At 38.9% G+C, this 25356-nt stretch overlaps 1 pseudogene; it reads right to left on the reverse strand.

The window, feature by feature from the left end:
• Window positions 1–7120: 7120 nt before the first annotated feature.
• The window catches only part of LOC113926575, a 36299-nt pseudogene continuing 18063 nt past the window's right edge, over window positions 7121–25356 (reverse strand).

Below are 25356 nucleotides of genomic sequence, written 5' to 3' on the forward strand. Positions count from 1 at the left end.
TCTTTCTGACTTTCCTCTTGTGATTGAGTTCTAGTTTCAAAGCATTGTGGTCTGAAAATATGCAGGAATGATCCCAATCTTTTGGCACCAGTTGAGACCTGATTTGTGACCTAGGATGTGATCAATTCTGGAGAATGTTCCATGGGCACTAGAGAATAATGTGTATTCTGTTGCTTTGGGATGGAATGTTCTGAATATATCTGTGAAGTCCATCTGGCCCAGTGTGTCATTTAAAGTCTTTATTTCCTTGTTGATCTTTTGCTTAGATGATCTGTCCATTAAATCAGGGGGTGTTAAAGTCCTCCACTATTATTGTACTGTCGATGTGTTTCTTTGCTTTTGTTAGTAATTGGCTTATATAATTGGCTGCTCCCATGTTAGAGGCATAGATATTTACAATTGTTAGATCTTCTTGTTGGATAGACCCTTTAAGTAGGATATAGTGTCCTTCCTCATCTCTTATTACTGTCTTTGGTTTAAAATCTAATTTCTCTGATAAGTATTGCCACCCCAGCTTTCTTTTGGTGTCCATTAGCATGGTAAATGCTTTTCCACCCCCTCACTTTCAATCTGGGGGTGTCTTTGGGTCTAAAATGAGTCTCTTGCAGACAGCATATCGATGGGTCTTTTTTTTTTTAATCCAATCTGGTAGCCTGTGTCTTTTGATTGGGGCATTTAGCCCATTTACATTCAGGGTAACTATTGAATGATATGAGTTTAGTGCCATTGTATTTCCTGTAAGGTGACTGTTACTGTATATTGTCTGTGTTCCTTTCTAGTCTGTGTTACTTTTAGGCTCTCTCTTTGCTTAGAGGACCCCTTTCAATATTTCTTGGAGGGCTGGTTTCGTGTTTGCAAATTCCTTTAGTTTTTGTTTGTCCTGGAAGTTTTTTATCTCTCCTTCTATTTTCAGTGACAGCCTAGCTGGATATAGTATTCTTGGCTGCATATTTTTCTCATTTAGTGCTCTGAATATATCATGCCAGTCCTTTCTGGCTTCCCAGGTCTCTGTGGATAGGTGTATGCCAGTCTAATGTTTCTACCATTGTAGGTTACATATCTTTCCTCCCAAGCTGCTTTCAGGATTTTCTCGTTGTCTCTGAGACTCATAAGTTTTACTATTAGATGTCAGGGTGTTGACCTATTTTTATTGATTTTGAGAGGGGCTCTCTGTGCCTCCTGGATTTTGATACCTGTTTCCTTCCCCACATTAGGGAAGTTCTCTGCTATAATTTGCTCCAGTATACCTTCTGCCCCTCTCTCTCTTTCTTCTTCTTCTGGGATCCCAATTATTCTAATGTTGTTTTGTCTTATGGTATCGCTTATCTCTCGAATTCTGCCCTCGTGATCCAGTAGTTGTTTATCGCTCTTTTTCTCAGGTTTTTTATTTTCCATCATTTGGTCTTCTATATCACTAATTCTCTCTTCTGCCTCATTTATCCTAGCAGTTAGAGCCCCCATTTTTTATTGCACCTCATTAATAGCCTTTTTGATTTCAACTTGGTTAGATTTTAGTTCTTTTATTTCTCCAGAAAGGTTTCTCTAATAACTTCCATGCTTTTTCAAGCCCAGCTAGTATCTTTAAAATCATCATTCTGAACTCTAGTCCGACATCGTACTAATGTCCATATTGAGTAGGTCCCTGGCAGTCAGTACTGCCTCTTGTTCTTTTTGTTGAGCTGATTTTTTCCATCTTGTCATTTTGTCCAGAGGAGAGCAGATGAATGAGAGAACGAAATGCTAACAGGGTAACCACGTCCCCAGCAAATATATTCTAAAGAAGTCAGAAAAGACCTGAAACCAGGGGAAAAGAAAGAAAAAAGAAAAAGTTAAAAACAAAAACAGAACAAAACAAAAACACAGAATATGATCCAATATGATCAGGCTAGTGCATAGATCAGTGCCACACACTAGATTTTGGGTGTATTTTGGTCTGTTAGAAGAAAGTGCCTCCCAAAATTTTAAAGAAAGAAAAACTTATACATGTACAAAAATAAGGGTTAATACGATGAAGGGATGGAATATGAGTATAAAGATGAGAAGTATAAAAGATTTTATAAAAGAATTGATAAGATAAGAAGTTGTTTGAAAAAGAAAGAATAAGATTTAAAGAAGAAAGGAGAGAATGTGATTAGGCAGGAGACTAGAACAAAGCCATACACTAGTGATTTAGGGTATATTTTGATCTGTTAGAAGAAACTATCTCAAAATTTTAAAGAGAGAACAACTTATATATATATATATATATGCCAAAAATAAGGGTAACTACTATGAAGGGATAGAATATGACTCTAAAAATGAAAATAAAAATGTGTTTTAAAAAGGGGATAGATAAGATGTTGGTTGAAAATGGGAAAAAGAAAAATTCAAAAAAAAAGTTAAAAAAATTAACTTTGAAAGACTAAAGAATCATGGTAAAAAAGCCATGAATTCTATGTGCGGTATTCCCCTAGCGCTGGAGTTCTGCCATTCTCATTGATCAGTAAACTTGGTCTTGGCTGGTGGTTCTTGCTGATCTGGGGGAGGGGCCCAAATGTCTTTGGGGAGGCGGAATTGCCCCGCCCTTGCTGGTCCGGGCTAAGTAATCTGCTTGGGTTTGCTTTTGTGAGCTTTTGTTCCCTGCAAGCTTTCTGTACAGCTTTGGAGGACGAGAATGAAAATGATGGCCTCCCAATATCTGTCCCAGAGGAGCCGAGAATTTGTGTCCCCACTCCTCATTGTGCCCCCAGAGAAAAGCAGTCACTCCCGTCTCCCCAGTCTCTGGCCGCACTCCGTGCTCACCCTGCCTGTGACCGTGTGTTTCTATCTCTGGCACCCGATCTGGTGTGGAGTCTCCAAACCCAGCAGATCCCTGCGGTGCACTCCCGCGCTGCTCCTCCCGGGGGAGGAAGGGGAGTCTCTCCAGATCTGCCACTTGTTGGGTCCCTGCTGGAGGAGCAGTGGCCCAACGGTGTCACCAATCACGGTTTATGTATGGCAACACGAGCTCAGAGCCCACGCCTTGGCTCCGTCTCCGCAGCCGGCTTCCCTGTTTCGATACCTGGGAGCTCTGCCACACAGGCACCCCCGGTCTTTCTGTGACTCCAAGGGTCTTGAGACCACACTGTCCCACGAGGGTTCCACCCCCTGCTTAGTCACTGGAGCGACGTCCCTCAGTGGAGCCGACTTCTAAAAGTTCCGATTTTGTGCTCCGCTGCTCTATCACTTTCCAGAAGCAGCGGATGGAGGCTCCCCCACCGCTGTCTATCCTCCCGAATATCCCCTCAGATTCACTTCTCTGCACGTCCTACCTTCCAGAAAGTGGTTGCTTTTCTGTTTAGAGAGTTGTTGCTATTCTTTTCTTAGATCTCCTGTTGAGTTTGTAGGTGTTCAGAATGGTTTGATCCCTATCTAGCTGAATTCCTGGGACCAGAGGAAATCCAGGTCTTCTACTCCTCCGCCATCTTGCTCCCCTCTTGCTTTCTCTCTTGTAAAGGTAAAGCTGCTCTTCCTTCTGAACACTTGAAGTCATATCTGGATAGAGCAGTTTGAAATCTTAGAGCAGATGTGTTAACATCCTCATAGGGGCACAGCTACTGTGATACCCAAGGTCATGGGGGAGGAGACGTCACCAGAAAAGTTTCTTTTGTTCCACTAGCCTTTAAATCACCTTGGAGACCTTAGTCTGGTGTCTAAAATGTGAAGTACCTATTACATTTGAAGAGTTCCTATAATTCTTACAACTGAAATTTAGTATGCATCATCCTTTTGTCTTTATTTTTTTTTTAAGATTTTATTTATTTATTTAACAGAGAGAGCGAGCACAGGAGCAGGAACACAAGCAGGGGAAGTGGAAGAGGGAGAAGCAGGCTTCCTGCCAAGCAGAGAACCCGATATGGGACTCGATCCCAGGACCCTGGGATCATCCTTTTGTCTTTATAGTAAAAGTTTATTTAGCACATTTGACTCCTAAACATACTGTGAGAGGATGCATAGAAAAATGGTCCCTGTACTCAGATGAACTTTATTGTCTAATTAGAAGCAAATACTAGATTCCAGTTAGTTATACTGAGGAAGGACTCTCTTTATTACCTGGACCGATGTGCCCCACTTTAACAGGGGACTGACGCTATGAGTCTATCTACTATGTTGGTATCAATGCCAAGTTGGATCCTGAGTCAAGAGTTTTTAAATGTTTCAGTATCCCCATCTTCCCAGGCATGTGTACTTGAGTAAATGGTCAGTGGTCTGCTAGCGGGAGGGCTGGAGAAATCATGTTCATTATTCTTGACCTGGAGTTTCAGGGTCCTTCTTCCTGAGAACCTGGCTGTCCCCCAGGCGATGAGTTCAGGGGCTAAAACTGGCTCACATCATGGCTAGGGGTTGTAACACATGAAGGGGGCTGTAAATCCATAGCTTCCTCATAAACCGTTTGTGACTTCATTGATTGTTTTCTCCCTATCCCTCTTGACCATTCACCTTCTATTCATCATCTTCTGAATTCTTCATGGTCAGACCCAGCAGGCTGTCACTCCAACCTTGCTGCTCAACTGTCCCTGTACCTTGGCTTCTGATGTTCAAGTGCTAACCCCTGCCCTCCATGTGTCAGGATCTCTTATCCCCAGCATTACCAGGGGTCTAGTTCTGCAATGGCAGGCTGTCCCATCTCCCCTGACATATAGGAGAGATGCTGCTGCTGAATGTTTTCCGGGGGATGGGATCCCTCTCACCAACATGTTCTCGTTTTTTGGTAATTCTCCTTCTAACACCTTAATGGTGTAATTCAGGGATAGAAAATAGAAGCCACTCTAGCTGAGATTTCAAAGGGTCACCAGAAACTTTAAACCTTTGTTTTAAAGTAAATATAGGGATTAAAAAAACCAAGGCCAAGGTGAAAACAAGATTAGGATGCAATGTTGGTGTTCTCCAGGATCTGGTTCTTAGCCTTGGGTCCCTCGTTGAATTGCCTGATGTGATTTCTAGGAGCAATGAGTAATTTATCATTAGTGGTCAGATTCACATTCCTAATAGTTTTTAGAAGTTGTATTATAGCATGCTTTTCTTTTTGTATTTATGAATAGGTAATATAAGCTTTCTTTACAAAATTCACGTTTCCCTCTCATTCTTGATCCCACCCAGTTCTTCCCAGAAGAAACCAATGTTACTACTTTTCGTGAATTTTTTCCATATAAACCATACTATATACATAGCTTTGCATCTCATTTTTTTCACCTTAAAATATACCTTGAGGATTGTTCTGTATTAGTATATGTAAACTCTGTTGTCAGATTATTTAACAACCACCCAGAATTCTACTCCATATATGTATTTATATTACCACTTCTATTTATAAAAATTTACATTTATATTACAAATCTTTCCATTAAGAGCAATGCCACAATGGATCTCATTTGTGTTTGTGTGTGTGTATGTGTGTATGTGTAATTTGGCACATGTATTTTTCTAAAAATGAACATGCTATATCAAGGCACAACTACATTAAAGTATACGAAATATTAGAACAGCCTCTCAATAGAAATTATACAATTTACATTCCCATGTGAGAGAGACTCTTTTCCCATAACTTTCAATCTGAGAAGTGAAAGATTATAGCCAGTGGTTTTAGTTTCACTTCTGTAATTGTGAGTAAGGCTGAATAGCATGTATTTATTTATTTGTTTATTTTCTGTTAACTACTCATATACTGAGTTTTATGTCTTTCATAGTGTATCATAGAAACATACAAGTTGAAAATATATTTTCAGACTGCTGTTTGTCTTTTGACTTTTTTTGACATAAAGGATTTATTTCAGTTTTATGTACTTTTGTATGTGTCTTATGTCTTCTGGGCTTTATGTCATGCTTAGAAAGAACTCCACATTTCAAGATTTTTAAAAAGGATTTTGGATTTCCAAATTTTGTGGTTTCAGTCTTCATGTTTAAATCTATAGTACATCTGGAATTTACTTTGCTGTAATAAATATGAGATCTAATCTCTGTTTTCTCAAAGGGGCTAGCAAGTTATCTTGACAATTTATTGGACAGTTCATTATTTCCCACAGACTTGAAAGCCATTAAGATAAATAGTTCCTAAAAGTATTTGTTTCTATTTCTGGACTATGTTCTACAGTTTTGTCTGTCTTGTGAGGACCTGGTGCTACACTGGTCTAATTACTATCTCTAGCTATAAGAAGTTTTCATATGGAGCAAATATGGTTCTTTTTTGTTACACTTCTGTATTACCCTGACAATTTTTTAAAGCATTGTAGGGGCACCTGGGTGGCTCAGTTGGTTAAGCATCTGCCTTCGGCTCAGGTCATGAGTCCTGCATCAGATTCCTTGCTCAGCCTCAGTGGGGAGCCTGCTTCTCCCTCTCCTCCCTGCTTGTGCTCTCTCTTGCTCTCTCTCTCTCAAATTAAATCTTTAAAAAAGTAAATAAAGCATTATAAGCATTTCCGTTTAAGCTTGTATAAAGGTAGTAGCCTACTTATCTTCATGAAAACATCTTTTTTTAATCCCAGAACACATTAAATTTATAAATGTGAATTAGAGGTGACTTGACTTGAAATATATATATATTCTAAAAGATATATATAACATATATACATATATATGTATATTATTTTCTTCTTTTGTGATTTTAGAAGCATTCTTGATAAGTTATTTTCCAAGGTATTTTTTACCTATATTGCAAAGTCGGTCTATCTCTTAAGCAGTTGGCAAACTTTTTCTGTAAAGGGCCCAAAAGGAAATATTTTAGGTTTTGTGGGTCATACAGTATTTGTTGCAACTACTCAGCTCTGCTGTTGTGTCATTAAAGCAGCCACAGACAGTATGTAATTGAATAAGTGTGGTGCTGTTCCAATAAAACTTTATTTAGAAAAACAGGTAGCAAGACAGATTTGGCCTGTAGGCTAACGTTTGCCAATGTCTGTTATAAAAGGTTGTTTCATTTCAAACTAACTAATAAAACCAACATTTAATCTATCTAATGTGTGTCAGGCACTGATATATCCTGTACTAGGCACTTTTTATGTTTAACATGCTCCTGAGTGAAACTTTTAAAAAAGCATACACATCAAAAATAGGGTGGAACGTGTATCCTCATTCTTTAATTTTGTGAGAGAAAAGTTAGTCCTAATTAAACAGTGAGCTCGGGGGCGCCTGGGTGGCTCAGTTGGTTAAACAGTGAGCTTGAGCTCCTCAGCCTCTGACCAACAAGTCTAGCAGGAACAGACAAATCTGTGGCTGCTTCAGGGGCAAGTGTGTCCAGGTTTTGTGGAATCCAGGGAGTTTTATCCTTTCTAGTAACCTCAATCACATTTCTGAGAAGATTTATTTCTGTCTTCATCTCCTCAGATTTCTTCCTAAATCCTTCATTAAACAGATCCTTTGGGATCTAAAGCAAAGGGTTGTGGGGAAAGGAAAAAGTCAACTTTCAAAAATCCACATTTTTTTCAAGAGTCAAACTTTATATGTAAGAACTTTGTAAATTGCCTCTATTTTATGATATTTATGATAAAGCTATTCTTATTAGATCACTAGAGGATAATATTTGGAGCAGAGAGTATCTTCTGGGCTCGACCTGGGCAGTCAGAGGAAGGAGTTTCCAGCCTCGCCAATATGCACACACAGTGTTAGCATTTTGCTAGGGTACTAAGCCAGGCATGGGGACAAATGCAATACCATGTTCCAACCAAAACTGCAGGTTGGGAAGGAGCCATTAGTTCACGTGTATATATTTTCAGTCCTCCTTGGGATAGCATGGTCACCTGTATCGTAGAAATAATGGAACTTATAAGCTGATCAAGACATTTGATATGAACACTTCTAAATGGGAAAAGAGAGAATTCCCTGGTGCCTTGTGGTGACTTAGGCAAGCTGTGCAGCAAGTTTAGAAGGTATCAGATCCCCCTGTATTTCTAAGCCTGGACATATCTGATACTTTTAAGTCAGTATGGATCCATGTCAGTATCTTTGGTGGTAATAGGGTTTCTGATAATTGACAGTGATCTTGGTAAAGCACCCTGTTGCTGCTTATATTAAAAACACCTGGTTGGGGTGCCTCAATGGCTCAGTCAGTTAAGTGTCCAACTCTTGATTTTAGCTCAGGTCATGATCTCGGGGTCGTGAGTTCAAGCCCAGCATTGGGCTCCGCGCTGGCCTTGGAACATGCTTAAGATTCTCTCTTTCCCTCTCTCTCTCTGCCCTCCCCACACACAATAGATCCTCACCCCTGCTTTCTCTCTCTCTAAAAAAAAAAAAAAAACAAACAAAACCCAAAAACACCTGGTTGGATTATCTATTTGATAATTCATGAAACCCTGTTTAATTTGGGTTCCATGAGACCATTCTAGAATCCCGCCAGTATGGCACGTTGGAGAGGTTATTTATCTTCCCCAGGGACTTGGAAGGGCCAAGGTCATCCTGGGCTCTTCAAGGTCTCCGTGTGGACCACAACTCAAAGACCTCTTGAAAAGCTAAGATTCAATACTTTTAGGGGATCACATGCAATGAATGGCAGTAATGCTTCTCTTTTCCATTTTGCTTTAGTTTTCACCCATTCCTTCCTGATGTGCCAGGGCAATGGCCACCAGGAATTACGGTTCCTGCGAGGTTTATGTTGATGGAGTTTGTGCTCCAGTATCCTTGTCTGCTGCATTCTCAGATCATTGTCTGTTTCCCTCTCCAGCTTCTTGCTTAGTTGGGCGTTGTTCTCCTTGATGCTTCTTTCCTGAGCCTCCACCTGCTGTTGCTGCTCCCACTGTTTCTCTCTCAGCCATGCCTGTTCCTTCTCAGCTGCCTCATTCCTGGCTTGCTGCACTGCCCCATGCAGATTTTAGAAAGAGAAGAGAGTAAAAGGTCAGGCCTGAGCTTTACCCTCTTGAGATCAGGGACCAAATCAGATTTGAAAGAGAGGGTGGCCACATCATCAAGAGCAGGTTTGAGAATATGATGGGAAGGGCCTTGACTGTCTGGCTCATGTACAACTCAGCTTCTTATTTTCAGGTTTAAAAGAGTGTGCATTCCACAGAAGAAAGGGAACCTTGTCGTTTTGGAAAGATCTTTGTTCCATCTGTCAGAGGGCATTGCAGGAGCTTACCCACCCAAGAGTGGAGCCCTGCTCTTGCCTGCTATGGCCTTGTCCCCAGAGATGAGAGCTTTATCTGTTTGCAGGATAGGTTTCTTTATTGCCGCCTGTGACTGCAAAAAGCTCCTAAGGACCTCATTTGCCTGAGGGATCAAGAAGGAGCAAAGGACCTAGATTTCCATGGAGGTGATTTGTTCTATACAAACAAGGCCATCCATATCATTTTTATTTCTACTTAAAATGCTGCTTGATCCCCCTACAAATTGTCCAGCTTGTCTTATTAGAAGGGCAAGAATCAAAGTGTCCCCCTTGTGCTCCTTCCTTCCACCCACTCAGGCTTGAGCCAGTCAGAATTAGGTGCAGCTGTACAAACCCACAATCTCCAGTACTTTCATATATTTGCATGTTTACCTAGGGCTCTTCCCTTTGGATGACATCTCAACCTGGACAACATGTACAAATACTTCAAAATTTACATCCCCCCCCTCTTAGGGGAAGTCTTCCTAGACTATATGTCCAACATAAAATGCAGACTCTAATCCATGCTGATGTTCTCTCCTGCTACCTGCTAGATGTGTAACTTTCAGCAAATTCTTCAACCTGCCTATGACTTTTAGTTCACATCTATAAAATTGTGGGTGATAAGAGCAGATGCTTCCTAACACTTTTTGGAGGATTAAATTAAAACGTCTAGAGAAAGAACTTAATGCTATGACTATAGGCAATAACAGTTCAGTTTACAGTAGCGTATTATTGTTACATTTATTACTAACACCAGTGCAGCCCAGGATCAAAGGTCCTTATGTGTTACCACTCTCTGTGCAGTTGTCTGTTTATCTGACTCTCTCTCACCTTGATCACCTTGAGTGCAAGGATTCTAACTACATCATAAATCCTCAGCCCTTGGCACAATGACTGTCATATTGTTGGATGAAGAAATAAATAATTTCTGTTCTCTCATGGATTTCAGAAATCCATACTGTTTATTTGGGAATAGGCATTTCCACTCTCCTCAGGAGTAAATAGCAAATAGTGGGCCTTAAAAGCTAAAGCTGTCATGATATCCCCATGCTGTCTTATCACCCACAATTGGTGCTATGCTCTTAGATTATCTGGAGACACCTCTGACTCTATTCTGTAGACTCCCCACGCTCCCCTTATTCCTTTCCTGGGCACCTGCAAATATTTCCATTCAGTCCTTTCCTTTGCTTGCCTGTAGAGCCTGTGCCCTCCGGGAACAGAAAAGGTTCCTGCTGAAATACTTTCTCTTAGGGCCTTTGAAAGCTGATCAAGTTTAGCTTGGTAGTATTTAACAGATGCCTCTTTGTTCTACAGCAAGAAATCCTCCTTATTCTTTATGATTTCCTGCACGGGAAATGTACAGGGATGTCACCACAAGAAAGGAACAGAGGAGATCAAATTCCAAAGAATCTGGTAGGTGGGTGGTCTAACTGCAGTCCTCTTTGCATCCTAGTGAAGCAGCATAAGCAATGCAACTAGAACTAAGAGATTACTGCCAATTCTGAAAACTCTCTGCAAGACCTTGCTAAAGCTTCCAAACCTCCCTGGGTCTCAGGTTCTTCATCTATGAAATGTTGAAGTTGCATGACCTATTCTCTATAGTTCCTAGAAGCTGTAGCATTCTGTGATTCTATCTTCAACAATATAATAATACTAGTAAAACAAAAATAAATATGAAGAACAACTTGCTAAGAGAGTCTGTCCCAGGAAATTGTCTGGAAACAGGAGTGAGTACACCTAGAGAATTTCTAGCTCAGGAGTGACTTGGGGGAGTTCTGAAACCATGCTACAGTTCAGTAAAGGAATCACTGCTGATTTTGCTTGAGAGATCAGAAAGATCCTAAGTAAATTCCTCAAGCTTTAAGGGAAAAGATGGAAATAGAGTCCTCTAGAATTCTCTCTATTGTGAGGATCCACACTACTTTACCCAAATTAGGAGATGAACTGTAGATTGAATAAGTAGAAATAGCGGCATCATTTTAGAAGGGCAAGAATCAGGAAGGGCGAATGCTAAGAAAAAGTACCACAAGCTTCTTCTGGAACTCCTGTGGGTCATCCTCGGAAGAGTACTCCATGAAGACTCCAACAGCTACCCCCTCACAGTCTGCATGCACATCCAGCAGCTCCTGGAATGTGTCTGTGGGGAACCTCACTTGCTGGGCCATCTGCTTGCTGTAGTGGTCAGCTGCCTTCTGCACGGCCAGTGCAGACCCATCTCGCACTGGGTCAGTGTTGTTACTGCGTTCTCCAAGCAAGGCACTGTTCCATGATTGATGACATCCACGTAGGTCACACATACCCATTTCTCTCTGGGTATGAAGATTTATTTATAAGTACACTTATATATATAAAATGATACAAAACTACTGAAGAACACATATTATAATTAGCACATATCAGGCCACAGAGAAATATGATTTTGGACAAGGAGACTCACTATTCTCAGTGACCTTGACTTCTTTCCTGAGGGTCCTAGCCCTTGCATGGGTAAAAATATAAGAACAGAAATTATTTGATTGTTTCTGGAATTCAGGATCCAGTTGGTTTTCCAAAATATCCTCAGTATGGGCTTGGAGTTCTTTTTCATGTTTTGGCTGGTCAAAGACAAAACAATTCTGTTTTGGGGGAAAAAAACCCACAACATTTGATACACTCCCTGGGTATGTTGGAATTTTTAGCTTTGGGATTCTAACCTGAGGAAGAGAGAAAACAGAGTTACACTAAGCAATAAGCACACTCTTGGGACAAGGTAGCTAAAGATTTTCATGAGTGAGAATTTTTGATCTTTGGAGAAAACTTCTTTAACATATACATACACATGACAAATCAAACTCATATGAATGACATATCACTGGAGAGGAATTTTTTAAATTTTTTAATTCAAGTATAGTTAACATACAGTGTTATTAGTTTCAAGTGTAGAGTATAATAATTCAACAGTTCTATACATTACGGGTGCTCATCACGATTAAGTATATTCCATAATCCTCTTCACCTTTTTCAAACCCCCTCCACTTCCCTCCTTGCAACCACATTTGTTCTCTATATTTAAGAGTCTGGGGTTTTTTGTTTGTTTCTTTTTGATTCGTTCATCTGTTTTGTTCCTTAAATTCCACAAATGAGTGAAATCACATGGTATTTGTCTTCCCCTGACTGACTTATTTTACTTAGTATTATACCCTCTAGATCCATCTGTGTTGTTGCAAATGGCAAGATCTTACCCTTTTTTTTTTTATGGCCAAGTAATGTTCCATTGTGTGAGTGTGTATACGCACACAGACACACACACCACATTTTATTTTATTTTTTATTTTTTTAAAGATTTTATTTATTTATTTGAGAGAGAGAGAGAGAGCACGTGAGGGGGGGAGGGTCAGAGGGCGAAGCAGACTCCCCGCTGAGCAGGGAGCCCGATGTGGGACTTGATCCAGGGACTCCAGGATCATGACCTGAGCCGAAGGCAGTCGCTTAACCAACTGAGCCACCCAGGCGCCCACACACACCACATTTTAGCCATTAATCTATCAATGGACACTTGGGCTGCTTCCATATCTTGGTTATTGTAAATAATGCTACGGTAAACATAGGGGTGCATACATCTTTTCAAATTAGTGGTTTCATTTTCTTTGAGTAAATACCCAGTAGTGGAATCACTAAATCATCTGGTAATTCTATTTTTAATTTTTTGAGGAACCTCCATACTGTTTTCCACAGTGGCTGCACCAGTTTGCACTCCCACCAGCAGTGCGCAAGGGTTCCTTTTTCTCCACAGCCTCACCAACACTTGTTTCTTGTGTTTTTGATTTTAGCCATTCTCACAGGTGTGAGGTGATATCTCATTATAGGTTTGATTTGATTTTTGACTGTTCAACAATATGACTCCCTAAAGAAGTTAAGCTAGTTGACAGCATTGTAATTAGGTCAAGACCTTAAAATAGTCTGAGGAATAAACAAGATAATTTATTCAATGATTATTTATTAAGTACCTGTTAATGTTCCTGGCACTGGGGATATGTTCAAGGCTCAGAAGATACAGCAGTGACTAAAACAGAAATACCTGCCCTTTGGAGTCATATAGTCAATAATAAGTGCTAAGACTGCTAATGTATAACCAGCTATGGCCAGGCAGGTAAAATCTGGTCTTAATGGAAGGAGTATGGGGAGAAAGGAATGGGTAAAACAAAACCATACTTTTAGAAGCTTTCATAAAAGGTTGTGACTGCATCTCACTTCTTACTTGTTTTGAAGATGCTGTGAATCATAGCTAATTCAAGGGACCTCAGCAGCAGTTAAAATATTTTCTAAGAAGAACATTAACCTCACATACATTCCCACTTATTTTTCCTGTGCTTGAGGGGAACAGAGCTTCTGAGATCCCTGCATAGAACCAGGGTAGAAGTGTGGATGGGTGGTTGATACGGCTTCTCTATTGTCATTTTCTGCCCATGAAACTCAGTTAGGTGTCCTCTGTTTTCCTTATGACATTTTGTACATGCCCAGTGTTAGATGCTCTTTACATTAAACCATACTCATTCACTTTGTAGGATCTGGATATGCTAGTCTATAAGGTATTCTGCAACACCAAGGTACTTTGCTCTAATTAGAATTTTCATGAAAGCTAGCTAAAGCCAGCGAGCTCATAGATAAACATTCTGATTTGCCTTTTTTTTTTTTTAATTCAGGTAAAGAAGCAATCATTGTGTGCCTACTATGTTCTACATACTGTCCTTGTTGCTGGAAATTGGCAGCAAAGAATCAGGTAGGATTTCTTCCTCTACAGATTTTAATGTTAACAGAAGAAGAAAAAGAATAAGTAAAGACATAAGTAAATATGTTCATATTGTGTTAAGTTTATGTGGAGGGGCAACCTGAGACAGGATAGGCAGGGAAGACCTCTTTGAGAACTGACATTTGTGTAGCGCCTTGAAGAAAAGGAGCCACTGGGTGAGGGAGCAACAAGCATTTCAAGCAGAGTGAACCATGAATGCAAAGACCTGGAGATAGGAAAGGAATTGCAATTTGCAAGGCTAAAAAGGAGGCTAGGGTGGCTGTGGTATGACCACGGTGGAGAAAATATTAAAGATGAGTTTGGAGAAATAAGAAAGACTGGGTCATGGTGTGCCTTTGAGGAGTATGGATCTTATGTAAGTATAATGCAGGCTTAAGTAGGGTATTAAAAGCAACTAGATTAATGATCACTCTGGTTGTTTAGAAGAGAATTTATTAGAGGGGGTCAAAGTGGAAGAAAGAAGGACTTCGGTGGGGGGGAACAAGTATTTCAGGCAAAAGAGGAGGGTGACCCAGCCTAGGATGGTAAAATAAAAATGGAGAGAAAGAGACAGCTTTGAGATATATTAAGCAAGAGTAACAAGAGGACTGATACATGGATTGGATGTGGAAGGTAAACTAAGTGAGGGATGTAAGGTTTGGGGCTTGAAACCCTCAGGTTGGTGGCACACTATTGAGAAGAAGATGAATGAAAAAGCAAGAAGTGTGCTTTTATTTTGCTTTGTTTTCCTTCATTTCATTTGGGTTTAGGAGTGATCAAGGCTGATATTGTAAACATAACTTTAAGTGGACAGCTTGCAAAAAAGTAAAGAAATCAGGTGGTTATTTGATCTTTGCATCTGAATTTCAGAAAAGATATCAGGGCAAGAAATATCAATTTGAGAGGTATCAGAATAAAGTGACACTGAAAGTCCAGAGATTGGATGAGATCATTTTGAGAGGGTATAAATGGAGGAGAGAAAAGAACCCAGGGCCACATCCTGGAGGGACCTACAATTCCGATGACTGGATGAAAAGTCAGAGTCTGGTAGGAAGACTGAAGGGAGCTAAACACAGGGACAGGAAGAAAGCCAGAGTAGTGTAGTGACTTGGAAGGAAAGAATTTCAGGGGGAGCAGGGAGAAGCAGGGGCATAAGATGGATGCAAACAGACACCAACTGAAGCAGAGAAAATGGAGGTCATTGGTGAATATAACAAGAGCATTCAGTGAAGTGTTGAGTTAAAACCAGGGAGGAAATCATTGAAGACAGAGTTGTGAAAAGGAAATTGAGACTATATATTTTTGCATGAAGAGGAGTAAAAACAAAATATGGGGTGACAGTCATAATGAGATGTGGAGTCCAGGGAGAATTTTTAAGGTAATAGTTATTGAAGCATGTTGGTTAGTTAATAAGAATACTCCAGTAGAGCAAACAAAATATGATGTGGGAGACATAACTGCAAGAGTTCCGTGTGTGACAGGTTAGAAAAGATGGCTTTGAGAACACTAGTTTGAGGGATTTTCCTTTTATAGGGAGCAGGAACAGCAGAAGTAGGAATTAGGAACAGAAAATGGTCAAGTTGCAATTTTGCTGGTGAGAATTAGATGTGTTACGTGTTACGTAAGAAATTTGGAATCTGCCTTCATGTAACTCTGGAGGAGTGGTGAGAAACTGAGATTCACTTGGAGTTAAGCAAATAGCCTCTGTCATAGGACTTCACTCACCAAGCGTTTCTTTTGCAAGGCAGTACATCAAGTAGGGTTTGCCTGTATGATACAGCCCAGTGCTAGCCACAGCCACCACAAGTTGAGAAATCTTGTAAAGAATATTTAAGGTTTTCTGTTTCACCAACAGCTGCTCATTCTTGTTTTCCACCAAACATGTGGGAACAAACATGTAAATCATGTGACTCTCTGTAGAAATAAGATCACAAATTGATTTTCTGCCTCAGGGTTAATCAAAATATGTGTACATCAGCAGGGGGCTGGTGGGACCTTTGTATTTTTCTATGATATCAAATGTAGGATGGCATTAGCAGACCACAGAGAGTTTCCCCCACGGTAATCTCTGGTGATGGTAGTGAAGAAACAGCAGATTTTGCCAGCCTTCAAAGTTTTATTTCCATAATAAAAATAAAATTCAAGCAATGCTTATCATGTATTGAGAACCTACTTTGCCCTGAGCTCTGTAACACATACATTGACACATGTGACCTCACTTGTGTTTAGAAGAACCTTACAAGTTTGGGCTTATTATGCCCATTTTGCATATGTAGTAAGTGCATTTCAGAAAGACTGAGAAATTTGCTCAGATTTGCATATGATAAGTGGTAGATCCAGGATTGAAACCAGTGAAGTCTCTTTCATTATGCCATGCTTTGCAGCCACTTATCTTGCAGAATAATCTTTCTCAGCAACACTGATTACTCCATATACTCTTTCATCCGTAATATACAGGGGCTTTCTATTGACTCTCCTATATCAATGACACTTTCTCTAATGGATTTAGTATGAGATGGGTTCCTCTTATTTCTTATCCCATAACCCGGCAATTGCTAGACCAGGCTCTTTCCTTGCATGACCAGTGTCTTGTCAAGGGCTCCAGATCACCTAGTATTTTTTGAATGGTATGCTTTCATGTTTTTATTCCTTGATCTCCAGTCCTATTAATACTGTGTTTTTATTTAGTGAAATATACTAAATTAGTATCTATCATGTACCTGAAACTGCTTGTTTCCTGGGACAAAATCATTTATCAGCTATGGCCTCTGCCCTCAAAGTAATACTAGAGTAACCAAATCAGAATTAGGTGTAGCTGTGAGAAACCAAAAAAAAAAAAAAAAAAAAAAAAGCCTCATAAACAAATATGCTACTAAATATATTAAGGATGCTAGTCTACTACATAAATTCTAGGATCAATAGCCCATAACTGGCAGGACAGATGTGTTTCACAAGATTAGCCATCTATGCAGTATGCCATCATATCTGTAATAAGAGCAGATTGGAGACGGGAAAGAAGGATAGGCCCCTCCTTTAAGAACTTATCACTTCTACTTAAAAACAATAGATCTTAAGTTATTGCATTATCAGATCCAGCCACAGGGGAAGCTGGAATTGCTATGAGCATCCTAGGAACACATATACACAGCAAACAAGCAGGTATTCTATTAGTGAAGGAGAAGGGAAGGATGGTAATTGATTTTCTCTATGGTTGTTCTATTCTCTATTTCATTTATCTCTAATTCTTATTACTGATTTCCCTCTGCTAGCTTTGAGTTTAGTTTGTTCTTCCTTTTTCTAGTGCAAGAGCGGCTAGAAAAATATAACCTCTACCTGGGTTGCCATGAGCTCATCTTGTAAAATAGAATCATAAATATTTAGAGCTGAAAATTCCATCATAGTTCTAAAAGTATGCAACAATATCAGAGACAGCTCTTTTAAAAGACCTGAAACTAAATGGAGCAATTTCTAGAGTTGAATCTTCACTGGGCTGAGTTTAGTGACAATGTACTTACTGAGACACAGAGATTGATGCAGAATGAGAGTTGGGCTCTACCCCAGGCCCCAAAGAAGGGTCCTTCCTCACCAACTGAATCACAAAAGCCCCTTAGCTGTCTATCCATCTGTCTGTCTCTACCTCTCATTTTTGCTTTTTATTTTGTTCCATGACACTATAATACAAAAATATGACTCTAGAGATGAAGAATATATGGCTAGTTAGTTCTTTTAACATTTCAATCAATATTTTATTATTTTTATCATATTTTAACATTTACCATTAACTTTTAATATGATTTTTAAGTTGTTGTTGTTGTTGTTGAAAAATAAATTCAGAGTCTTTCACCCAGCTTCCATGCTGGGAAATTGTAGCAAGAAAAAACATATTTAAAAAATATATTCTGTAAGTCTGAGTCACTGGTAAAGGAAGAATTATTAACATGATTTCATAAACAAAAAGAGGTTAATGAGGCTTGATTTCACTGAAATGAAGTTTTTTCATATTTTATTAACTCCATTTAAAATGATCTGGCATCTTGTTTTAGAAAGTGTGCTTATTTGGCACAAAGCGTACTCTGCTTTAGGGCCTAGTGGAAACTCTCAGACAGGATATCCTGTATGCAAAGCTTGGTGGAAGACCAAAAAGCTGCAGATGGGCTGAATCTTCCAGACAAGCCCAAACTTGAAGCTGTTTCAGTTTAGAATTCTTTTGAGTGCAGTTTTTAACCGGAAGAAATGTAGGTACAAAGGAATAATGGCCCTTAAGGGACAAGATTTATAGGCCTGGGGAATTCTAGACTTGGAGAAGCCTGCTGTGACAAAACAATGAAAACAAAGCAAAACTAAACAGTACCTTGGATATTGCTAGGCATAGAAACAGAATAAAAGGCTAGGCTTTCAGAATTACACAAAATGTACGGCATGGAAAATGCTTAATGAATTGGCTGTGTAAATATATGGCTTTGCTCACAAGCTGGAATAAGATTACATCACTAGAGAGAGTACAGCCCCATTTTGTTCTTCCTGTACCTGGAACATGGAGCTTAAAAGGAAAACTGAAATTACAGAGTTTTTAATTTGTAGGATGAATATTTAAGGGAAGGTAGAGCCTCTGGTAAGACTTCCTAGATACTGGAATGCTAGGATTACATATGAATGTATAAAAATCCAGTTTCTCTCATGCCACTTTCTGTGAGAAGAGGCCCTGACAGGTTCATTGTGCCCCTTCTCTAGTCTTTTCAAACCCATGGTGCCTCTAAAGATGCATCCACCCTTAAATGAGGTAAGATATAGCTTGTGCCACATCACCGATGATGGCCACAACCACTCCCTGGAGTCCAGCTCCAGGTACCTGGTCATTCTGTCTTCCAGAAGCACCCTGCTTAGACACTGCCCTGACTTCCAACAGTTCAGTGACTTATAAATGGGACTGATGTGAAAAAGCATCTCATTCTTGTCCCAGAGACCCAGTCTGGAAAACACCTTCACAACAGTCTGCTGGTATGGTCCCTCAATGGCCCACCACATCTGTTTTGCTGTGAAAACATATGTGAGTACACTGTCGCTGGGTCACACCTCAAGAAGTACCCCCTTTATACATTTGCAGTGCTTGCCAGGGCTGGTCCATTTAAGGTATATGTAGGTTATTTGAAAGATATTTCAAAGTTTTGACTTTAGATCAGGTCTCATTATTCAATAGGCTCACTCTAAAGCCTCTTCAGGTCCCATTCATAAAGAGAAAAAAGTTATTCCTGGCTCAGTGTTTCCTTTTTACAATTTCTTTGGTATGAGAGAGTTCACATAAAGTGGGGAGACTTAAAAATTTGAAGGGAAGGGGCGCCTGGATGGCTCAGTCAGTTAGAAGGCTGACTCTGGATTTCAGCTCAGGTCATGACATCAGGGTCCTGGGATCAAGTCCCATATCGGGCTCCACACTCAACAGGGAGTCTGCTTGAGGACTCTTTCTCCCTCTCCCACTGACCCTCCCCCCGCTCTTGCTCTCTCTTTCTCTCTCTAAAAATAAATAAATCTTTAAAAAAATTTGAAGGGGAGTGTGTGTGTGAGGGAGGATTGTCTTTTAGAGTTACTCAAAGACATCCTGTAGAGTGATACCAAAAAATTTAATGTACATGTAATTGGAATAGCAAAAGTAGAAGAGGATAAGAAAGGGATATACAATTTTTCCAAAATTAATAAAAGACAAGAAACCACATTTCCAGAGGTTTAGAGAACCAACCCCATGAAGAATAAATAACATGCAAAAACGCACCTATGCACACCATAGTCTAATTCATGAAGTCCACTTATTCAGAGAAAACCTTAAAGACAGCTAGAGAAAAAAGAAACACTACCACAGAAGACCAAAAATTGGAATGTCAGAGGACTTCTTCCTAAAATATATGCAAGTAGGAAGAAAGTGGAATATCATGTCTAAAGTACTAAATGAAAAAGAACGTGCAACCAGAATTCTCTACTCAGTAAAAATGTTTCCAAAAAGAATGCAAAATAAAGACATTTTCAAAGTGAAGCTGACTTCACAGTATAGGATGGTCTGTCCATTTCAGTGTGCAAGTAGAATGAGGAAAAAAAAGTATAAAGATTGAAAATAATCAAAGAAAACTGTTATTATTTGTAAATTATTGTGGTGGTGGTGGTGTGTGTGTTCTGTAAGAATTTTTCTGTCACCTGGAGTCTTTGTGTTATTTACCTGTGTTATTTTCTAAAATGTTTATTATTTTACCTTTCACTTTTAGATCTATAATTCACTGAAAATTGCTATTTTCAGATGGTGTGAAATATGGGTCTAAAGTATATTTTTAGAGGTGGGTACAATTTCCCAATACAATTTAATCACAGGAATGGGGAAGAAAACTATTTAACATATATAGATAAAGCCATGACCTTAGATGAGAAAAATAATTCTTTTTTTTTTTAAAGATTTTATTTATTTATTTGAGAGGGAGAAAGAGAGTGAGCGAGAGCACAAGAGCTGGGAGAGGAAGAAGCAGAGGGAGAGGGAGAAGCAGACTCCCTGCTAAGCAGGGAGCCTGACGTGGGGCTTGATCCCAGGACCTGAGGACCATGACCTGAGCTGAAGGCAGACGCTTAACCAACTGAGCCAACCAGGCTCCATGAGAAAAATAATTCTTACAGAACACATACATAGCTTACCACCACCTCCATAAAGTAAAATACTAAGTTTGACTATATTAAAACTAGGTTCATCTTTCATGGAAAACCACTCTTAAAAGTGTTAAAAGGCAGTCACAGAATAGATGACATTTGCACTCACCTAACCAATAAAAACTCATATCTAAAATACATATAAAAAAATTCTTACAAATCAAGGTGAAAAAGACAGACTGCTCAAGAGAGATATCTGCAGGGATTTCACTGGAAAACAAAATAGCAAATAAACATGAAAAGGTACTCCGTCTCATTTATAGTGAAGAAAATGCAAATTAATGTCTCAGTGAGATAGTTGAGAATCTTGTAGAGATTCTTTAATGCTTCCTAATTCACTGACCACTGCTGAGTTTTTTCACTGCACTCATGCAAGCCAGGCTACAGTAAATCCAAAAGAGTCTCTAAAGAGACTACTAGACCACAAGTCATCCCCTGACACAGGGTCATCCTGCATGTTGTCCCAGTGGGGGATGAGACACCCTGTGTCATCTCAATACAAAGACTAGCATTGGTGGATGGCACAACTCTTTCTTTATCATGGCCTTACTTGCTAGTGATGACTAATAGGGTATGACCTGTGTCCAAAGATTTACTTCTGTAATAGCCTTCTAGTGCTTCTTAACCTTTATTGAATCCCTTACTGTATCCAGCCCTGGTCCAGATGTCTTAATCACATGATCTTATTGACTCTTGCAAGAACCCTAAAGGTTAAAGATATTTATTCTTCCTTCATAGATAAATGACACAGAGCAATTAAAATGGCACAAAGTAGTGGTAAAGAAAGAGTTTTAAAAGTGTCAAGAGAAAACAGTTACATACAAGGGATCCTAATAGGCTGTCAGCAGATTTTTCAGTACAAACTCTGAAGGACAGAAGGCGGAGGCATGAAACATTCAAAGTGCTGAAAGGGAAAAATCTACAACCAAAAATACTCTATCTAGCAGGGTATCAATCAGAATAGAAGGAGAAATAGTTTCCCAGACAAAATTTAAAGGAATTCATGACCACCAAACCAGCCCTGCAGGATATTAAAAGGGACTCTTTGAGTGGAAGGGAAGGATAAATAAGAGTAAGAAAAGTAGGAAGCACAAAAGCAGTAAAAGTAAATATATCTGCGCACCTGGGTGGCTCAGTCGGTTAAGCGTCTGCCTTCGGCTCAGGTCATGATCCCGAGGTCCTGGGATCGAGCCCCAGGAGAAGCCCTGCTTCTCCCTCTGCCTCTGCATGCCACTCACCCTGCTTGTGCTCTCTCTCTCTGTCAAATAAATAAATAAAATCTTTAAAATATATGTATATATATATATCTGTAAAAGTCAAGTGACTCATAAAAGGATGTAAAGTATGACACTGTATACCTAAAACAGGTGGGGAAGGGCGAGGAATAGAGAATGGGTTCAAACTTAAGCAACCATCAACTTAATATAGAGTCTCTGTGCAGAAGATGTTACATATAAACCTAATGATAACCAAAAATGGAAAACCAGTAAAAGATATGCAAAAAATAAAGAGAAAGTAATCCAAGTTTCTCATTAAAGCAAGTTACCTTATCATGAGAGAAGAAAGCAAGGGAAAAAAGGAACAGAGAAGAACTACAAAAACAACCATAAGGCAAGTAACAAAATGGCAATAATTATATACCTATCAAAAATTACTTTGAATGTATATTGACTAAACTCTCCAATTAAAAGACATAGGGTGATGGAATGTATAAAAAAACAAGACCCATCTAAAAGCTGGCAACAAGAGAACTCTTTTCAGACCTAAAGACACATACAGATTGAAAGTGAGGGGATGGAGAAATGCTTATCGTGCAAATGAATGTGAAAAGAAAGCTAGGGTAGCAATACTTAGACAAAAAATACTTTAAAATGAAGACCGTAACAAGAGACAAAGAAGGACACTATAAAATCAAAAAAGACAATCCAACAAGAAGATATAACAATTATAAAAATTTATGCAACTAACACAGCACCCAAGTACATAAAGTGGTTAATAAACATAAAGGAAGTAATCGATAGTAATACGATAATAGTAAGGGACTTTAACACCCGACTTGCAACAATGGACAGATCATACAGACAAAAGATCAACAAGGAAACAGTAGCTTTGAATGACATATTGGATTAAATGGATTTAACAGGTATATTCAGAACATTCCGTCCTAAAACAGCAAAATACATAGTCTTTTTGAGTGCACACAGAACATTCTCCAGAAGAGATCACCTATTAATCCACAAAACAAGTCTCAACAAATTCAAAAAGTTCAAAGTCAGACCATGCATCTTTTCTGACCACAACACTATGAAGCTAGAAATCAACCACAAGAAAAGAGTCCAGAAAGAACACAAATACATAGAGCTTAAATAACAGGCTACTAAATAATGAATGGGTCAAGCATGAAACCAAAGGGGAAATCAAAAAAATATATAGAAATGAAAATGAAAACACAACAGTCCAAAATCTTTGGGATGCAGCAAAAGTGTTTGTTTGTTTTTTTAAAGATTTTATTTATTCATTTGAGAGAGAGAGAGAGAGTGCACAAACAGGAAGGAGGGGAAGTGGGAGAGGGGGAGGCAGATGCTCTGCTGAACAGGAAACCCAATGCAGGACTCTGATGCTGGGACCCTGAGATCATGACCTGAGCCAAAGGCAGATGCTTAACATACTGAGCCACCCAGGCACCCCCAAAAGTGGTTTTAAGAGAGAAATTTATAGCAATACAGGCCTGCCTCAAAAACTAAAAAAATCTTAAATAAACAACTTAGCCTTATACCTAAAGGAACTAGAAAAAGAACAGACAAACCCAAAACCAGTAGAAGGAAGAAAATAATAAAGATGAGAGCAGAAATAAACCAAATAGAAGCTAAAAGTACAATAGAACAGATCAATGAAACTAGGAGCTGATTCTTTGAAAAGGTCAACAAAAATGATAAATCTTTAGCCGACCTCATCAAAAAACAAGAAAGGATTCAAATAAAATCAGAAATGAAAGAGCAGGAATAATAAATGACACCACAGAAATACAAAGGATTGTAAGAGAATATTATGAAAAACTATATGCCAACAAATCGGACAGCCTAGAAGAAATGGGTAAGTGTCTAGAGACATATAACATCCCACAACTAAATCAGGAAGAAATAAAAAATTTGAATAGACCAATTACCAGCAATGAAATTGAATCAGTAATAAAAAAAACTCCCAACAAACAAAAGTTCAAGACCAGATGGCTTCACAGGTAAACTCTATCAAACGTTTAAAGAAGAGTTAATATTCATTCTTCTCGAACTATTCGAAAAAATAGAAAAGGAAGGAAAACTTCCAAATTCATTCTCTGCGGCCAGCATTACCCTGATACCAAAATGAGATAAAGATACTACAAAAAAAAAAAAAAAAAAAGAAAAGAAAGTAAGAACTACAGGCCAATATCTCCAATGAAGATAGATGTAAAAATCCTCATTCTAATACTAGCAAACTGAATCCAACAATACCTTATGAAAGAAGTTGGAAAGGACACAAAGAAATGGAAAAGCTCACAGATTGGAAAAACAAGCATCATTAAAATGTCTATATTACCCAAAGCAATCTACACATTTGATGCAATCCCTATCAAAATACCAATAGCATTTTTCACAGAACAATCCTAAAACTTATGTGGAACTACAAAAGACCCCCAAAAGCCAAAGCTATCTTTATTTTTTTTTTAAAGATTTTATTTGAGAGACAGAGAGCACAAGCCAGGGGAGAGGCAGAAGGAGAGGGAGAAGCAGGCTTCCTGATGAGCTGAGAAAATGACCAGCATGTCAGTAGAGTTGGGGGCTCTGTGGAACTCTCTGAGAGAAACAGAGAACTCACCAGTTCTCCCTTTTTCTCCTCTCTTTGCTCTCCCTAACTTTCTGTCAGCTTGCTTCATATTTTGTAAATGATAAGGTCTAAAGTTTATCTTTACCTTCTTCATGGATGCAAAATTCTGGTGTCAACTTCAGGACAAAATCTAATACTTTATTTTCTATTAATATAAGTGGACTGAAAGTGAAAGTAGGGCAGGGCTGCTTTGAAATCAGACTAATGCTGAGAAATTGGCTGCTTTTTCTGATGACCAATAATGTCTTTATGTCAGGAAACCAAAAAGATTTCCAGGAACAACCGAATGTTTTTGTAAAATTTGCAAACTGAATTTCTTGCCCATCCCCCAGATCCCTTTCCAGATAAACTAGTTATTTATTGCATGCAGACGAATTTGGAAAAGTTGGTTAGAATAATTTAATTTGTGGTACAGTTGCAGTCTATTTTAAAAAATACTTATAAAGCTAGGTCACTGAAGGGATTAAAGCTTATTTTTGTTATTTATATATATATTATAGTTTTGTGTGCTTTATAAATTTATCTTTAACGAATGTGAGTTATTTTTATCACAGAAGTACACACATATAATAATAAAAGTTTCCATTTTGAAAAATTATGTCATTTTTTACAAATAATATTAAATAATTTTGATGATCATGTACTGCAATTCAATTGGTCATGTATTTATTAGAGAAGTATTTAATAAGCACTGACTGACTACATCCCAAACTGTCACACATTAGGGCTCAACTGGGCACATTGAAGTTATTCATATTAAGTTAGGTCAGACAGGAAAAGCTGCCTGGAATGAGGGATTGTAGTGGCCTCCATGGTTTAGACAGAACCTGGGCATTTGATAGAGTTGCAGAGACAAAAGAAAAGATACTTTATCCTGGTGAGCAAATAAAGAGGCAAAACTTCATAACAATAGCAGTTAGGAACTGGAACAAATTATTATTTTATCCATGTG

The sequence above is a fragment of the Zalophus californianus genome, chromosome 4 (assembly GCF_009762305.2).
Source record: "Zalophus californianus isolate mZalCal1 chromosome 4, mZalCal1.pri.v2, whole genome shotgun sequence".
Lineage (NCBI taxonomy): Eukaryota > Metazoa > Chordata > Mammalia > Carnivora > Otariidae > Zalophus > Zalophus californianus.